The 15,537-nt window shown below is 40.7% G+C and overlaps 1 protein-coding gene across 1 annotated transcript in view; it reads right to left on the bottom strand.

Moving 5' to 3' along the window:
- Positions 1 to 15,537, bottom strand: part of LOC148443063 (uncharacterized) — a 67,475-nt gene that overhangs the window by 36,625 nt on the left and 15,313 nt on the right. Inside the window, exon 2 of the mRNA XM_088463271.1 lies at positions 71 to 254. The gene's annotated coding sequence lies outside the window, so the exon portion shown is untranslated. The remainder of the gene's footprint in view (positions 1 to 70; positions 255 to 15,537) is intronic.

Raw genomic sequence — 15,537 nt, 5'->3', positions numbered from 1 at the left:
TCACCTCTCCAGTCATCACCCAGACACATCCCCTGGTGTTACTGTATAATGTCCCATTCCCAGCAGTCACCTTTCCAGTCAGTAGCTGAATGATCTTGTTGGTGAGTTCCAGGATCTTCTGGTTATTGTGTCTCTCATGTATCAGTGAGTGAGGTGGAGGCACCGTGATGGGGCTCTGGGTCCTGCTCAGTCCTCCTGACACATGGGGATGGCTGCTGGGTGTCTCACACTCACCGGATGTCCGCAGTGTAATCCTGTGTATTGGGGGAGATAGCAATAAAAAGGTAAATTAAACTCCACCTAAATGGCACTGTTTATTCAGGTGTTTATTTTCCATTATATACAAATGTACTATTTTACAGAAAAAATCTTCTATATACAGGATAATGTAGAGTATATACAGCCATGGCCAAAAGTTGAGAATGACACAAGTATTGGTTTTCACAAAGTCTTTTTAGATCTGTTTGTCAGATGTTACTATGGTATACTGAAGTAAAATTACAAGTAGTCATAAGTGTCAAAGGCTTTTATTGACAATTACATTAAGTTTATGAAAAGAATCAACATTTGCAGTGTTGACCCTTCTTTTTCAAGACCTCTGCAATTCGCCCCAAGCATGCTGTCAATCAACTTCTGGGCCACATACTGACTGATGGCCGCCCATTCTTGCCTAATCAATGCTTGGAGTTTGTCAGAATTTGTGGGTTTTTGTTTGTCCACCCGCCTCTTGAGGATTGACCACAAGTTCTCAATGGGATTAAGGTCTGGGGAGTTTCCTGACCATAGACCCAACATTTCGATGTTTTGTTCCTTGAGCCACTTAGTTATCACTTTTGCCTTATGGCAAGGTGCTCCATCATGCTGGAAAAGGCTTGTTCTCCCAACCATCCAAGAACAGTTTGGTGACGAAGTTGCTCTTGGAGGATGTTTTCTTACCATTCTTTATTCATGGCTGTGTTCTTAGGCAAAATTGTGAGTGATCCCACTCCCTTGGCTGAGAAGCAACCCCACACATGAATGGTCTCAGGATGCTTTACTGTTGGCATGACACAGGACTGATGGTAACGCTCGCCTTTCCTTCTCCACACAAGCGTTTTTCCAGATGGCCCAAACAATCTGAAAGGGGATTCATCAGAAAAAATAACTTTACCCCAGTCCTCAGCAGTCTAATCCCTGTACCTTTTGCAGAATATATGTCTGTCCCTGATGTATTTCCTGGAAAGAAGTGGATTCTTTGCTGCCCTTCTTGACACCAGGCCATCCTCCAAAAGTCTTCGCTTCACTGTGCATGAAGATGCACTCAACACCTGCCTGCTGCCATTCCTGAGCAAGCTCTGCACTGGTGGTGCCCTGATCCCGCAGCTGAATCAAACTTAGGAGACGGTCGTAGCTCTTGCTGGACGTTCTTGGGCGCCCTGAAGCCTTCCAACTATTGAACCTCTCTCCTTGAAGTTCTTGATGATCCGATAGTTGATTTAGGTGCAATCTTACTAGCAGCTCTATCCTTGCCTATGAAGCCCTTTTTGTGCAAAGCAATGATGACTGCACGTGTTTCGTGAAAATGTTGTTTTTGGGATTAAGTTCATTGTCATGTCAAAGAGGGACTTTGCAATTAATTGCTATTCATCTGATCACTCTTCATGACATTCTGGAGTATATGCAAATTGCCATCATAAAAACTGAAGCAGCAGACTTTGTTAAAACCAATACTTGTGTCATTCTTAAAACTTTGGCCACGGCTGTAGTATCTCCTGCAGCTCTGACATCTTTGTTTCAGTGATAGAAAGAAAACAATTTACTGTAAACAATGTAAAAAATCCCAACTACAGTGAGAACTGAGGGACTTATACTAATATCTTAGACCAACTCCCTGCTGCCCGGTTATTACTATAGTATATAAATGATGTCACTGTGACACCCCCAGATCCCCTCACCTCCCCAGTCATGTCCCTGTATTATTACTATAGATATAAGTGATGTCACTGTGATACTCACAGACCCCCTCACCTCCCCAGTCATGTCCCTGTATTATTACTATAGATATATGTGATGTCACTGTGACACTCCCAGATCCCCTCACCTCCCCAGTCATGTCCCTGTATTATTACTATAGATATAAGTGGTGTCACTGTGATACTCCCAGATCCCCTCACCTCCCCAGTCATGTCCCTGTATTATTACTATAGATATAAGTGATGTCACTGTGACACCCCCAGATCCCCTCACCTCCCCAGTCATGTCCCTGTATTATTACTATAGATATAAGTGATGTCACTGTGATACTCACAGATCCCCTCACCTCCCCAGTCATGTCCCTGTATTATTACTATAGATATATGTGATGTCACTGTGACACTCCCAGATCCCCTCACCTCCCCAGTCATGTCCCTGTATTATTACTATAGATATAAGTGATGTCACTGTGATACTCACAGATCCCCTCACCTCCCCAGTCATGTCCCTGTATTATTACTATAGATATATGTGATGTCACTGTGACACTCCCAGATCCCCTCACCTCCCCAGTCATGTCCCTGTATTATTACTATAGATATATGTGATGTCACTGTGACACTCCCAGATCCCCTCACCTCCCCAGTCATGTCCCTGTATTATTACTATAGATATAAGTGATGTCACTGTGACACCCCCAGATCCTCTCACCTCTCCAGTCATGTCCTTGTATTATTACTATAGATATAAGTGATGTCACTGTGACACTCCCAGATTCCCTCACCTCCCCAGTCATGTCCCTGTATTATTACTATATAAAAAGGTGATGTCACTGTATACACTCCCAGATCCCCTCACCTCCCAGTCATGTCCCTGTATTATTACTATAGATATAAGTGATGTCACTGTGACACTCCCAGATCCCCATCACCTCCCCAGTCATGTCCCTGTATTATTACTATAGCTATGTGATGTCACTGTGACACCCCAATGTCCCCTCATCAACCAGTCATGTCTCTGTATTATTACTATATAGTGTTCATTTTAACACTCAGCACCTGTCACAAATCGTGCAGTTCCTCTTTCCTGTCAGGGGTGTCGCTCTCTGCTCTGATGCTTATAGAACACTCTGGTCAATATCTCAAAAGTTTGTTGCATCAGCTGAATGTGTTAGAAGCACCAGAGCAGAGAGCGACACCCCAAGCAGGAAAGAGGAACTGCACAGGTTGTAACAGGTGCAGGGTGCTAGAATGAACACAACTATAGATATAAGTGATGTCACTGTGACACGCAAATCAGTGTACAGGACGGATCTCACGCTCATGTGACTTTTAATAAAGACTCTGGTTCCACAAACACCAATTGTCTAGGAATAAATATAATGATGTTTCTTAAGTTCCTCTGATTCAGCTTCATAAGACTGGTTAATAAAGTCCAGACAAAATAATGTATTGTGAGGGCACAACGCCCAAACCCAAGAGAGCCGTGGTAGCAGCCTCCAGCTCATTTTCAGGAAAGAGATTTGTTAAAATAAATGTAGGTAAAAGTCTGTTTTGTACAGTGTTTGTCTCCTGAGTTTACGCTCTCATTGCTGGGACAGCATCTGTTTTGTTCACCAAAGGATAAATGAGATAAGAAATTTCAGCTTCCCAGATACCACATGGTGCAATTTTGTTGAAAACTTTGGTCTGGATTTAGGGGGTCATTCAGACCCGGTCGCAAGCGATGAGCGCTCGCAACCGGGTCAATGTTTCCACACTGGACATGCGAATGCACGAGACCCGGCTAGCGGCGAGCGCTCCGTCACTACGGGTCTCGCACCAAAGGGGGCGAGCTGTCGATGGTGAGTGACAGCTCGCCCCGTTTGGGAGGCGGGCAGGGGGCGTGGCCGGCCAAACGGAGGCGTTCCCGATGGAATACTTGCCGTTTGGGGGCGGCCCCACTGACATCAGCAATGATGTCAGTGGGGAGCTTCCTGCTCGGAAGCTCCCTGGGGCTTGCGGTTGACAAGACCCAACCTTAGGGTCTCGTCGCAAGCCCCGATGGTCTTGACCATCGCGACCATCACACTGGTAGATCGCAAGAGCTGTGGGTGGTAACCCACAGCCTAGCAATCGACCAGGAGGCGGCACTTAACAAAAGTGAGCGGCCGCCCTCATTCAGAGCGATCGCTTGCAGCAAGCGATGGACTCTGAATGAGGTCCTTAGTTTCATTCCAGAAACTAAGAGATAATTATTGAGTTCAGAATGACATCCAATAACCTGTGTTAAGTGATGCTAATTGTATTTCTCACCAATCCCAATTCACAGCTATATAAAAAAAACTGATAAGCAGGTCACAGAGATGTTGCACACCACAGTCTGCTCCTCCTGTATAATAATAATAACAAGACACCACATGCTGCTCCTCCTGTATAATAATAACAGGACACCACAGACTGCGCCTATTGTATAAAAATAATAACAGGACATCACAGGCTGCTCCCCCTGTATACTAATAACAGGACACCACAGGCTGCTCCCCCTGTATAATAATAATAACAGTACATCACAGGCTGCTCCCCCTGTATACTAATAACAGGACACCACAGGCTGCCCCTCCTGTATAATAATAATAACAGGACACCTCAGACTGCTACTCCTATATACTAATAACAGGACACCTCAGACTGCTCCTCCTGTGTAATAATAATAATAATAATAACAACAATAATAACAACAACAGGACACCACAGACTGCTCCTCCTGTTCCCTAATAATAACAAGACACCACATACTGCTCCTCTTGTATAATAATAACAGGACACCACAGGCTGCTCCTCCTGTATAATAAAAATAACAGGACACCACAGGCTGCTCCTCCTGTATAATAATAATAATAACAACAATAATAACAACAGGACACCACAGACTGCTCCTCCTGTTCCCTAATAATAACAAGACACCACATACTGCTCCTCCTGTATACTAATAGTAATAGGACACCACAGGCTGCTCCTCCTGTATAATATTAATAATTACAGGACACCACAGACTGCTGCTTCTGTATAATAATAATAACCGGATACCACAGACTGCTCCTCCTCTATAATAATAATAACAGGACAACAGAGACTGCTCCTCCTGTATAATAATAATAACAGGACACCACAGACTGCTCCTCCTGTATAATAATAATAACAGGACACCACAGGCTGCTCCCTCTGTATAATAACAGGACACAACAGACTGCTCCTCCTGTATAATAATAATAACAGGACACCACAGACTGCTCCTCCTGTATAATAATAATAACAGGACACCACAGACTGCTCCATCTGTATATTAATAACAACAGGAAACCACAGATTGCTCCATCTGTATACTAATAACAGGACACCACAGACTGCTCCATCTGTATACTAATAATAACAGGACACCACAGGCTGCTCCCCTTGTATAATAATAATAACAGGACACCACATACTACTCCATCTGTATACTAATAATAACAGGACACCACAGACGGCTCCTCTAGTATAATAATAACAGGACACCACAGACTGCTCCTCCTGTATAATAATAACAGGACACCACAGACTGCTCCTCTAGTATAATAATAATAATAACAGGACACCACAGACTGCTCCTCCTGTATAATAATAATAACAGGATACCACAGACTGCTCCTCCTGTATAATAATAATAACCGGATACCACAGGCTGCTCCCCCTGTATAATAACAGGACACAACAGACTGCTCCTCCTGCATAATAATAACAGGACACTACAGGCTACTCCTCCTGTATACTAATAATAATAACAGGACACCACAGACTGCTCCTCCTGTATAATAATAACAGGATACCACAGGCTACTCTTCCTGTATAATAATAATAACAGGACACCACAGACTGCTCCTCCTGTATACTAATAGTAACAGGACACCACAGGCTACTCTTCCTGTATAATATTAATAATTACAGGACACCACAGACTGCTCCTTCTGTATAATAATAATAACCGGATACCACAGACTGCTCCTCCTGTATAATAATAATAACAGGACAACAGAGACTGCTCCTCCTGCATAATAATAATAACAGGACACCCCAGACTGCTCCCCCTGTATAATAATAACAGGACACCACAGACTACTCCTCCTGTATAATAATAATAACAGGACACTACAGGCTGCTCCTCCTGTATAACAATAATAACAACAGGATACCACAGACTTATCCTCCTGTATTATAATAATAACAGGACACCACAGACTGCTCCTCCTGTATAATAACAATAACAGGACACCACAGACTGCTCCTCCTGTATAATAATAACCAGATACCACAGACTGCACCTCCTGTATACCAATAATAACAAGATACAAAAGACTGCTCCATCTGTATAATAATAACAGGACACCACAGACTGCTCCTCCTGTATACTAATAATAACAAGACACCACAGACTGTTCCTCCTGTATACTAATAGTAGCCGGATACCAAAGACTGCTCCTCCTGTATAATAATAATAATAACTGTATAACACAGGCTGCTCCCCCTGTATAATAATAATAACAGGACACCACAGACTGCTCCATCTGTATACTAATAATAACAGGACACCACAGACTGCTCCATCTGTATACTAATAATAACATTACACCGAAGACTGCTCCTCCTGTATAATAATAACAGGACACCACAGACTGCTCCTCTAGTATAATAATAATAACAGTACACCACAGACTGCTCCTCCTGTATAATAATAATAACAGGATACCACAGACTGCTCCTCCTGTATAATAACAGGACACAACAGACTGCTCCTCCTGTATAATAATAACAGGACACTACAGGCTACTCCTCCTGTATACTAATAAAAACAGGACACCACAGACTGCTCCTCCTGTATAATAATAACAGGACACCACAGGCTACTCTTCCTGCATAATAATAATAACAGGACACCACAGACTGCTCCTCCTGTATACTAATAGTAACAGGACACCACAGGCTACTCTTCCTGTATAATATTAATAATTACAGGACACCACAGACTGCTCCTTCTGTATAATAACAATAACCGGATACAACAGACTGCTCCTCCTGTATAATAATAATAACAGGACAACAGAGACTGCTCCTCCTGCATAATAATAACAGGACACCCCAGACTGCTCCCCCTGTATAATAATAACAGGACACCACAGACTACTCCTCCTGTATAATAATAATAACAGGACACTACAGGCTGCTCCTCCTGTATAACAATAATAACAACATGATACCACAGACTTCTCCTCCTGTATTATAATAATAACAGGACACCACAGACTGCTCCTCCTGTATAATAACAATAACAGGACACCACAGACTGCTCCTCCTGTATAATAATAACCAGATACCACAGACTGCTCCTCCTGTATACCAATAATAACAAGATACAAGAGACTGCTCCATCTGTATAATAACAACTGGACACCACAGACTGCTCCTCCTGTATACTAATAGTAACCGGATACCAAAGACTGCTCCTCCTGTATAATAATAATAATAATAATAATAATAATAACTGTATAACACAGGCTGCTCCCCCTGTATAATAATAAAAACAGGACACCACAGACTGCTCCATCTGTATACTAATAACAGGACACCACATACTGCTCTATCTGTATACTAATAATAACTGTATACCACAGACTGCTCCTCCTCTATAATAATAACAGGACACCACAGACTGCTCCTCTAGTATAATAATAATAACAGTACACCACAGACTGCTCCTCCTGTATAATAATAATAAAAGGATACCACAGACTGCTCCTCCTGTATAATAATAATAACCGGATACCACAGGCTGCTCCCTCTGTATAATAACAGGACACAACATACTGCTCCTCCTGTATAATAATAACAGGACACTACAGGCTACTCCTCCTGTATACTAATAATAACAGGACACCACAGACTGCTCCTCCTGTATAATAATAACAGGACACCACAGGCTACTCTTCCTGTATAATAATAATAACAGGACACCACAGACTGCTCCTCCTGTATACTAATAGTAACAGGACACCACAGGCTACTCTTCCTGTATAATATTAATAATTACAGGACACCACAGACTGCTCCTTCTGTATAATAACAATAACCGGATACCACAGACTGCTCCTCCTGTATAATAATAACCAGATACCACAGACTGCTCCTCCTGTATACCAATAATAACAAGATACAACAGACTGCTCCATCTGTATAATAATAACAGGACACCACAGACTGCTCCTCCTGTATACTAATAATAACAAGACACCACACTGTTCCTCCTGTATACTAATAGTAACCGGATACCAAAGACTGCTCCTCCTGTATAATAATAACAGGACACCACAGACTGCTCCTCTAGTATAATAATAATAACAGGACACCACAGACTGCTCCTCCTGTACAATAATAACAGGACACCACAGACTGCTCCTCCTATATAATAATAATAACAGGATACCACAGACTGCTCCTCCTGTATACTAATAATAACCGGATACCACAGGTTGCTCCTCCAGTATAATAATAATAACAGGCTGCTCCCCCTGTATAATAATAATAACAGGACACCACAGACTGCTCCTCCTGTATACTAATAATAGGACACCACAGGCTGCTCTTCCTGTATAATATTAATAATAACAGGAAACCACAGACTGCTCCACCTGTATAATAATAATAACCGGATACCACAGACTGCTCCCCCTGTATAATAATAATAGGACACCACAGGCTGCTCCTCCTTTATAATAATAATAGAACACCACAGGCTGCTCCTCCTGTATAACAATAATAACAACAGGACACCACAGACTTCTCATCCTGTATAACAATAATAACCGGATACCACAGGGTGCTCCTCCTGTATACTAATAACAGGAAACCACAGGGTGCTCTCCCTCTATAATAATAATAACAGGATATCACAGGCTACTCCTCCTGTATAATAATAACAGTACACTACAGGCTATTCCTCCTGTATACTAATAATAACAAGACACCACACTGTTCCTCCTGTATACTAATAGTAACCGGATACCAAAGACTGCTCCTCATGTATAATAATAATAATAATAATAATAATAATAATAATAATAATAATAATAACTGTATAACACAGACTGCTCCTCCTGTATAATAATAACAGGACACCACAGACTGCTCCTCCTGTATAATACTAATAACAGGATACCACAGACTGCTCCTCCTGCATAATAATAACAGGACATCACAGGCTGCTCTCCCTGTATAATAAGGATAACAAAAGGACACCACAGACTGCTCCTCCTGTATACTAATAATAACAGGACAACACAGACAGCTCCTCCTGTATAATAATAATAACAGGACACCAGAGACTGCTCCTGCTGTATAATAATAACAGGACACCATAGACTGCGCCCCCTGTATAATAATAATAACAGGATATCACAGGCTACTCCTCCTGTATAATAATAACAGGACACTACAGGCTACTCCTCCTGTATACTAATAATAATAACAGGACACCACAGACTGCTACTCCTGTATAATAATAACAGGACACCACAGGCTACTCTTCCAATATAATAATAATAACAGGACACCACAGACTGCTCCTCCTGTATACTAATAGTAATAGGACACCACAGGCTGCTCCTCCTGTATAATATTAATAATTACAGGACACCACAGACTGCTCCTTCTGTATAATAATAATAACCGGATACCACAGACTGCTCCTCTAGTATAATAATAATAATAACAGGACACCACAGACTGCTCCTCCTGTATAATAATAACAGGACACCACAGACTGCTCCTCCTGTATAATAATAATAACAGGATACCACAGACTGCTCCTCCTGTATAATAATAATAACAGGATACCACAGACTGCTCCTCCTGTATAATAATAATAACCGGATACCACAGGCTGCTCCTCCTGTATAATAATAATAACAGGACACCACAGACTGCTCCTCCTGTATAATAATAATAACAGGACACTTCAGACTGCTCCTCCTGTATACTAATAATAGGACACCACAGGCTGCTCTTCCTGTATAATATTAACAATAACAGGACACCACAGACTGCTCCTCCTGTATAATAACCAGATACCACAGACTGCTCCTCCTGTATACCAATAATAACAAGATACAACAGACTGCTCCATCTGTATAATAATAACAGGACACCACAGACTGCTCCTCCTGTATACTAATAATAACAAGACACCACACTGTTCCTCCTGTATACTAATAGTAACCGGATACCAAAGACTGCTCCTCCTGTATAATAATAATAATAATAATAATAATAATAATAATAATAATAATAATAATAATAACTGTATAACACAGGCTGCTCCCCCTGTATAATAATAATAATAATAACAGGACACCACAGACTGCTCCATCTGTATACTAATTGTAATCAGTGGATTAAATAGTTAATTTCTACATAGGCATATAAGTTGTAAGTTGTAACACACATATATACCCCTTGCTAGGCCTCTTGAGGTTTGAAATGAGATTGTCTTAATACAGTTGCTGTTTTTCCATAGAATGGTCAAATGACCTTTTGGGGTCAAATAAGCCATAATTTGAGGGGCCTACTCTACCTGTCATTTCTATTGCAACTATAAGTATAATGAGCCATTCATAGCCTACATGTTCTTATCAGTTAGCTACATTCCATTGTAAGATGTGTAGAGATGCTAAGCATTATGGGTAATTAGCAGTGATGTCCAGACTCTATACAAAGGAGCCTTGAAATAGAGTTCATCTCCAGACGTTAGGACACGTCATTACTGTATTCTCTTTGTCTGAACATCTTAGTGATTACAGAGCATGTGCAATAGAGATAAGTTTGGTCAATGCTATGCTGGACCAATGAGTGCTTGATACCTAGCACTGTATGTAATTGATATGGGCTTAATATCCGGCAAGCCAACACCCTATACCAAGGTATATAAACCAGAGGTACACAAAGGACCCATTAGCTCATGTATGGACCTAAGACTCTGCAGTAGAGGTGCCTGCAATGTAAATTGAATTATCTGGGCGTTGGAAAACGAGGGCTCCCCAGAGAGAAGATAAGATGAAGTACATCTTATGCTGAAGATGATGATTTACCGGTGTCATCTGAATACATAGACAAAAGTTGAGTATACTGTATACTTTGTATGTTGTTTGTTGCTTGTTTGTTTGTTACTTGTAAATAAAGTGTGTTCATTTGTACTCACTCATATTGGTCACATGTGTGTACTATTTCATTCCAATCAGAACGAAACCCACCGTTATGCACTAATAATAACAGGACACCAGAGACTGCTCCATCTGTATACTAATAATAACAGGACACCAGAGACTGCTCCATCTGTATACTAATAATAACAGGACACCACAGGCTGCTCCCCATGTATAATAATAATAACAGGACACCACAGAATGCTCCATCTGTATACTAATAATAACAGGACACCACAGACTACTCCTCTAGTATAATATTAATAACAGGACACCACAGACTACTCCTCCTGTATAATAATAACAGGACACCACAGACTGCTCCATCTGTATAATAATAACAGGACACCACAGACTGCTCCTCCTGTATACTAATAATAACAAGACACCACACTGTTCCTCCTGTATACTAATAGTAACCGGATACCAAAGACTGCTCCTCCTGTATAATAATAATAATAATAATAATAATAATAATAATAATAATAATAATAATAATAATAATAATAATAACTGTATAACACAGGCTGCTCCCCCTGTATAATAATAATAATAATAACAGGACACCACAGACTGCTCCATCTGTATACTAATTGTAATCAGTGGATTAAATAGTTAATTTCTACATAGGCATATAAGTTGTAAGTTGTAACACACATATATACCCCTTGCTAGGCCTCTTGAGGTTTGAAATGAGATTGTCTTAATACAGTTGCTGTTTTTCCATAGAATGGTCAAATGACCTTTTGGGGTCAAATAAGCCATAATTTGAGGGGCCTACTCTACCTGTCATTTCTATTGCAACTATAAGTATAATGAGCCATTCATAGCCTACATGTTCTTATCAGTTAGCTACATTCCATTGTAAGATGTGTAGAGATGCTAAGCATTATGGGTAATTAGCAGTGATGTCCAGACTCTATACAAAGGAGCCTTGAAATAGAGTTCATCTCCAGACGTTAGGACACGTCATTACTGTATTCTCTTTGTCTGAACATCTTAGTGATTACAGAGCATGTGCAATAGAGATAAGTTTGGTCAATGCTATGCTGGACCAATGAGTGCTTGATACCTAGCACTGTATGTAATTGATATGGGCTTAATATCCGGCAAGCCAACACCCTATACCAAGGTATATAAACCAGAGGTACACAAAGGACCCATTAGCTCATGTATGGACCTAAGACTCTGCAGTAGAGGTGCCTGCAATGTAAATTGAATTATCTGGGCGTTGGAAAACGAGGGCTCCCCAGAGAGAAGATAAGATGAAGTACATCTTATGCTGAAGATGATGATTTACCGGTGTCATCTGAATACATAGACAAAAGTTGAGTATACTGTATACTTTGTATGTTGTTTGTTGCTTGTTTGTTTGTTACTTGTAAATAAAGTGTGTTCATTTGTACTCACTCATATTGGTCACATGTGTGTACTATTTCATTCCAATCAGAACGAAACCCACCGTTATGCACTAATAATAACAGGACACCAGAGACTGCTCCATCTGTATACTAATAATAACAGGACACCAGAGACTGCTCCATCTGTATACTAATAATAACAGGACACCACAGGCTGCTCCCCATGTATAATAATAATAACAGGACACCACAGAATGCTCCATCTGTATACTAATAATAACAGGACACCACAGACTACTCCTCTAGTATAATATTAATAACAGGACACCACAGACTACTCCTCCTGTATAATAATAACAGGACACCACAGACTGCTCCTCCTGTATAATAATAACAGGATACCACAGACTGCTCCTCCTGTATAATAATAATAACAGGACACTTCAGACTGCTCCTCCTGTATACTAATAATAGGACACCACAGGCTGCTCTTCCTGTATAATATTAATAATAACCGGATACCACAGGCTGCTCCTCCTGTATAATAATAATAACAGGCTGCTCCCCCTGTATAATAATAATAACAGGACACCACAGACTGCTCCTCCTGTATAATAATAATAACAGGACACTTCAGACTGCTCCTCCTGTATACTAATAATAGGACACCACAGGCTGCTCTTCCTGTATAATATTAATAATAACAGGAAACCACAGACTGCTCCACCTGTATAATAATAATAACCTGATACCACAGACTGCTCCTCCTGTATAATAGTAATAACCTGATACCACAGACTGCTCCCCCTGTATAATAATAATAGGACACCACAGGCTGCTCCTCCTTTATAATAATAGGACACCACAGGCTGCTCCTCCTGTATAACAATAATAACAACAGGACACCACAGACTTCTCCTCCTGTATAACAATAATAACCGGATACCACAGGGTGCTCCTCCTGTATACTAATAACAGGAAACCACAGGGTGCTCTCCCTCTATAATATTAATAACAGGACACCAAAGACTGCTCCTCCTGTATAATAATAACAGGACACCACAGACTGCTCCTCCTGTATAATAATAATAACAGGATACCACAGACTGCTCCTCCTGCATAATAATAATAGGACATCACAGGTTGCTCTCCCTGTATAATAAGGATAACAAAAGGACACCACAGACTGCTCCTCCTGTATACTAATAATAACAGGACACCACAGACAGCTCCTCCTGTATAATAATAACAGGACACCAGGGGCTGCTCCTGCTGTATAATAATAACAGGACACCACAGGCTGTGCCTCCTGTATAATAATAATAATAACAGGATATCACAGGCTACTCCTCCTGTATAATAATAATAATAACAGGACACCACAGACTGCTACTCATGTATAATAATAACAGGACACCACAGGCTACTCTTCCAATATAATAATAATAACAGGACACCACAGACTGCTCCTCCTGTATACTAATAGTAATAGGACACCACAGGCTGCTCCTCCTGTATAATATTAATAATTACAGGACACCACAGACTGCTCGTTCTGTATAATAATAATAACCGGATACCACAGACTGCTCCTCCTGTATAATAATAATAACAGGACAACAGAGACTGCTCCTCCTGTATAATAATAATAACAGGACACCACAGACTGCTCCTCCTGTATAATAATAATAATAACAGGACACTACATGCTGCTCCTCCTGTATAACAATAATAACAACAGGATACCGCAGACTTCTCCTCCTGTATAATAATAACAGGACACCACAGACTGCTCCTCCTGTATAATAACAATAACAGGACACCACAGACTGCTCCTCCTGTATAAAAATAACCAGATACCACAGACTGCTCCTCCTGTATACCAATAATAACAAGATACAACAGACTGTTCCTCCTGTATACTAATAGTAACCGGATACCAAAGACTGCTCCCCCTGTATAATAATAACAGAACACCACAGGCTGCTCCTCCTGTATAATAATAATAATAACAGGACACCACAGGCTGCTCCTCCTGTATAATAATAATAACAGGATACCAAAGACTGCTCCTCCTGTATACTAATAATAACAATATACCGCAGACTGGTCCTCCAGGATAATAATAGTAACAGGACACCACAGACTGCTCCTCCTGTATAATAATAGTAACAGGACACCACAGGCTGCTACTCCTGTATACTAATAATAACAATATACCGCAGACTGCTCCTCCTGTATAATAATAATAACCGGATACCAAAGACTGCTCCTCCTGTATACTAATCTTAACAGGATACCAAAGACTGCTCTTCCTGTAAACTAATATTAACAGGATACCAAAGACTGCTCCTCCTGTATAATAATAACAGGACACCACAGGCTGCTCCTCCTGTATAATAATAACAGGACACCACAGACTGCTCCTCCTGTATACTAATAATAACCGGATACCAAAGACTGTTCCCCCTGTATAATAATAACAGGACACCACAGACTGTTCCTCCTGTATACTAATAGTAACCGGATACCAAAGACTGCTCCCCCTGTATAATAATAATAACAGAACACAACAGTCTGCTCCTCCTGTATACTAATAATAACAGGACACCACAGACTGCTCCTCCTGTATACTAATAGTAACCGGATACCAAAGACTGCTCCTCCTGTATAATAATAATAACTGTATAACACAGGCTGCTCCCCCTGTATAATAATAATAAACCCAGGACACCACAGGATGCACCCCTGAATAAAAATAACGACACCACAGGCTGCTCCCCCTGTATAATAATAATAACAGGACACCACAGACTGCTCCATCTTTATACTAATAATAACAGGACACCACAGACTGCTCCTCTAGTATAATAATAATAACAGGACACCACAGACTGCTCCTCCTGTATAATAATAGTAACAGGACACCACAGGCTGCTCCCCCTGTATAATAAT

The sequence above is a fragment of the Taudactylus pleione genome, unplaced genomic scaffold (genome assembly GCF_031769625.1).
Source record: "Taudactylus pleione unplaced genomic scaffold, aTauple2 ptg001337l, whole genome shotgun sequence".
Taxonomy (NCBI): domain Eukaryota; kingdom Metazoa; phylum Chordata; class Amphibia; order Anura; family Myobatrachidae; genus Taudactylus; species Taudactylus pleione.
This window is presented reverse-complemented; position numbering and strand designations above follow the sequence as displayed.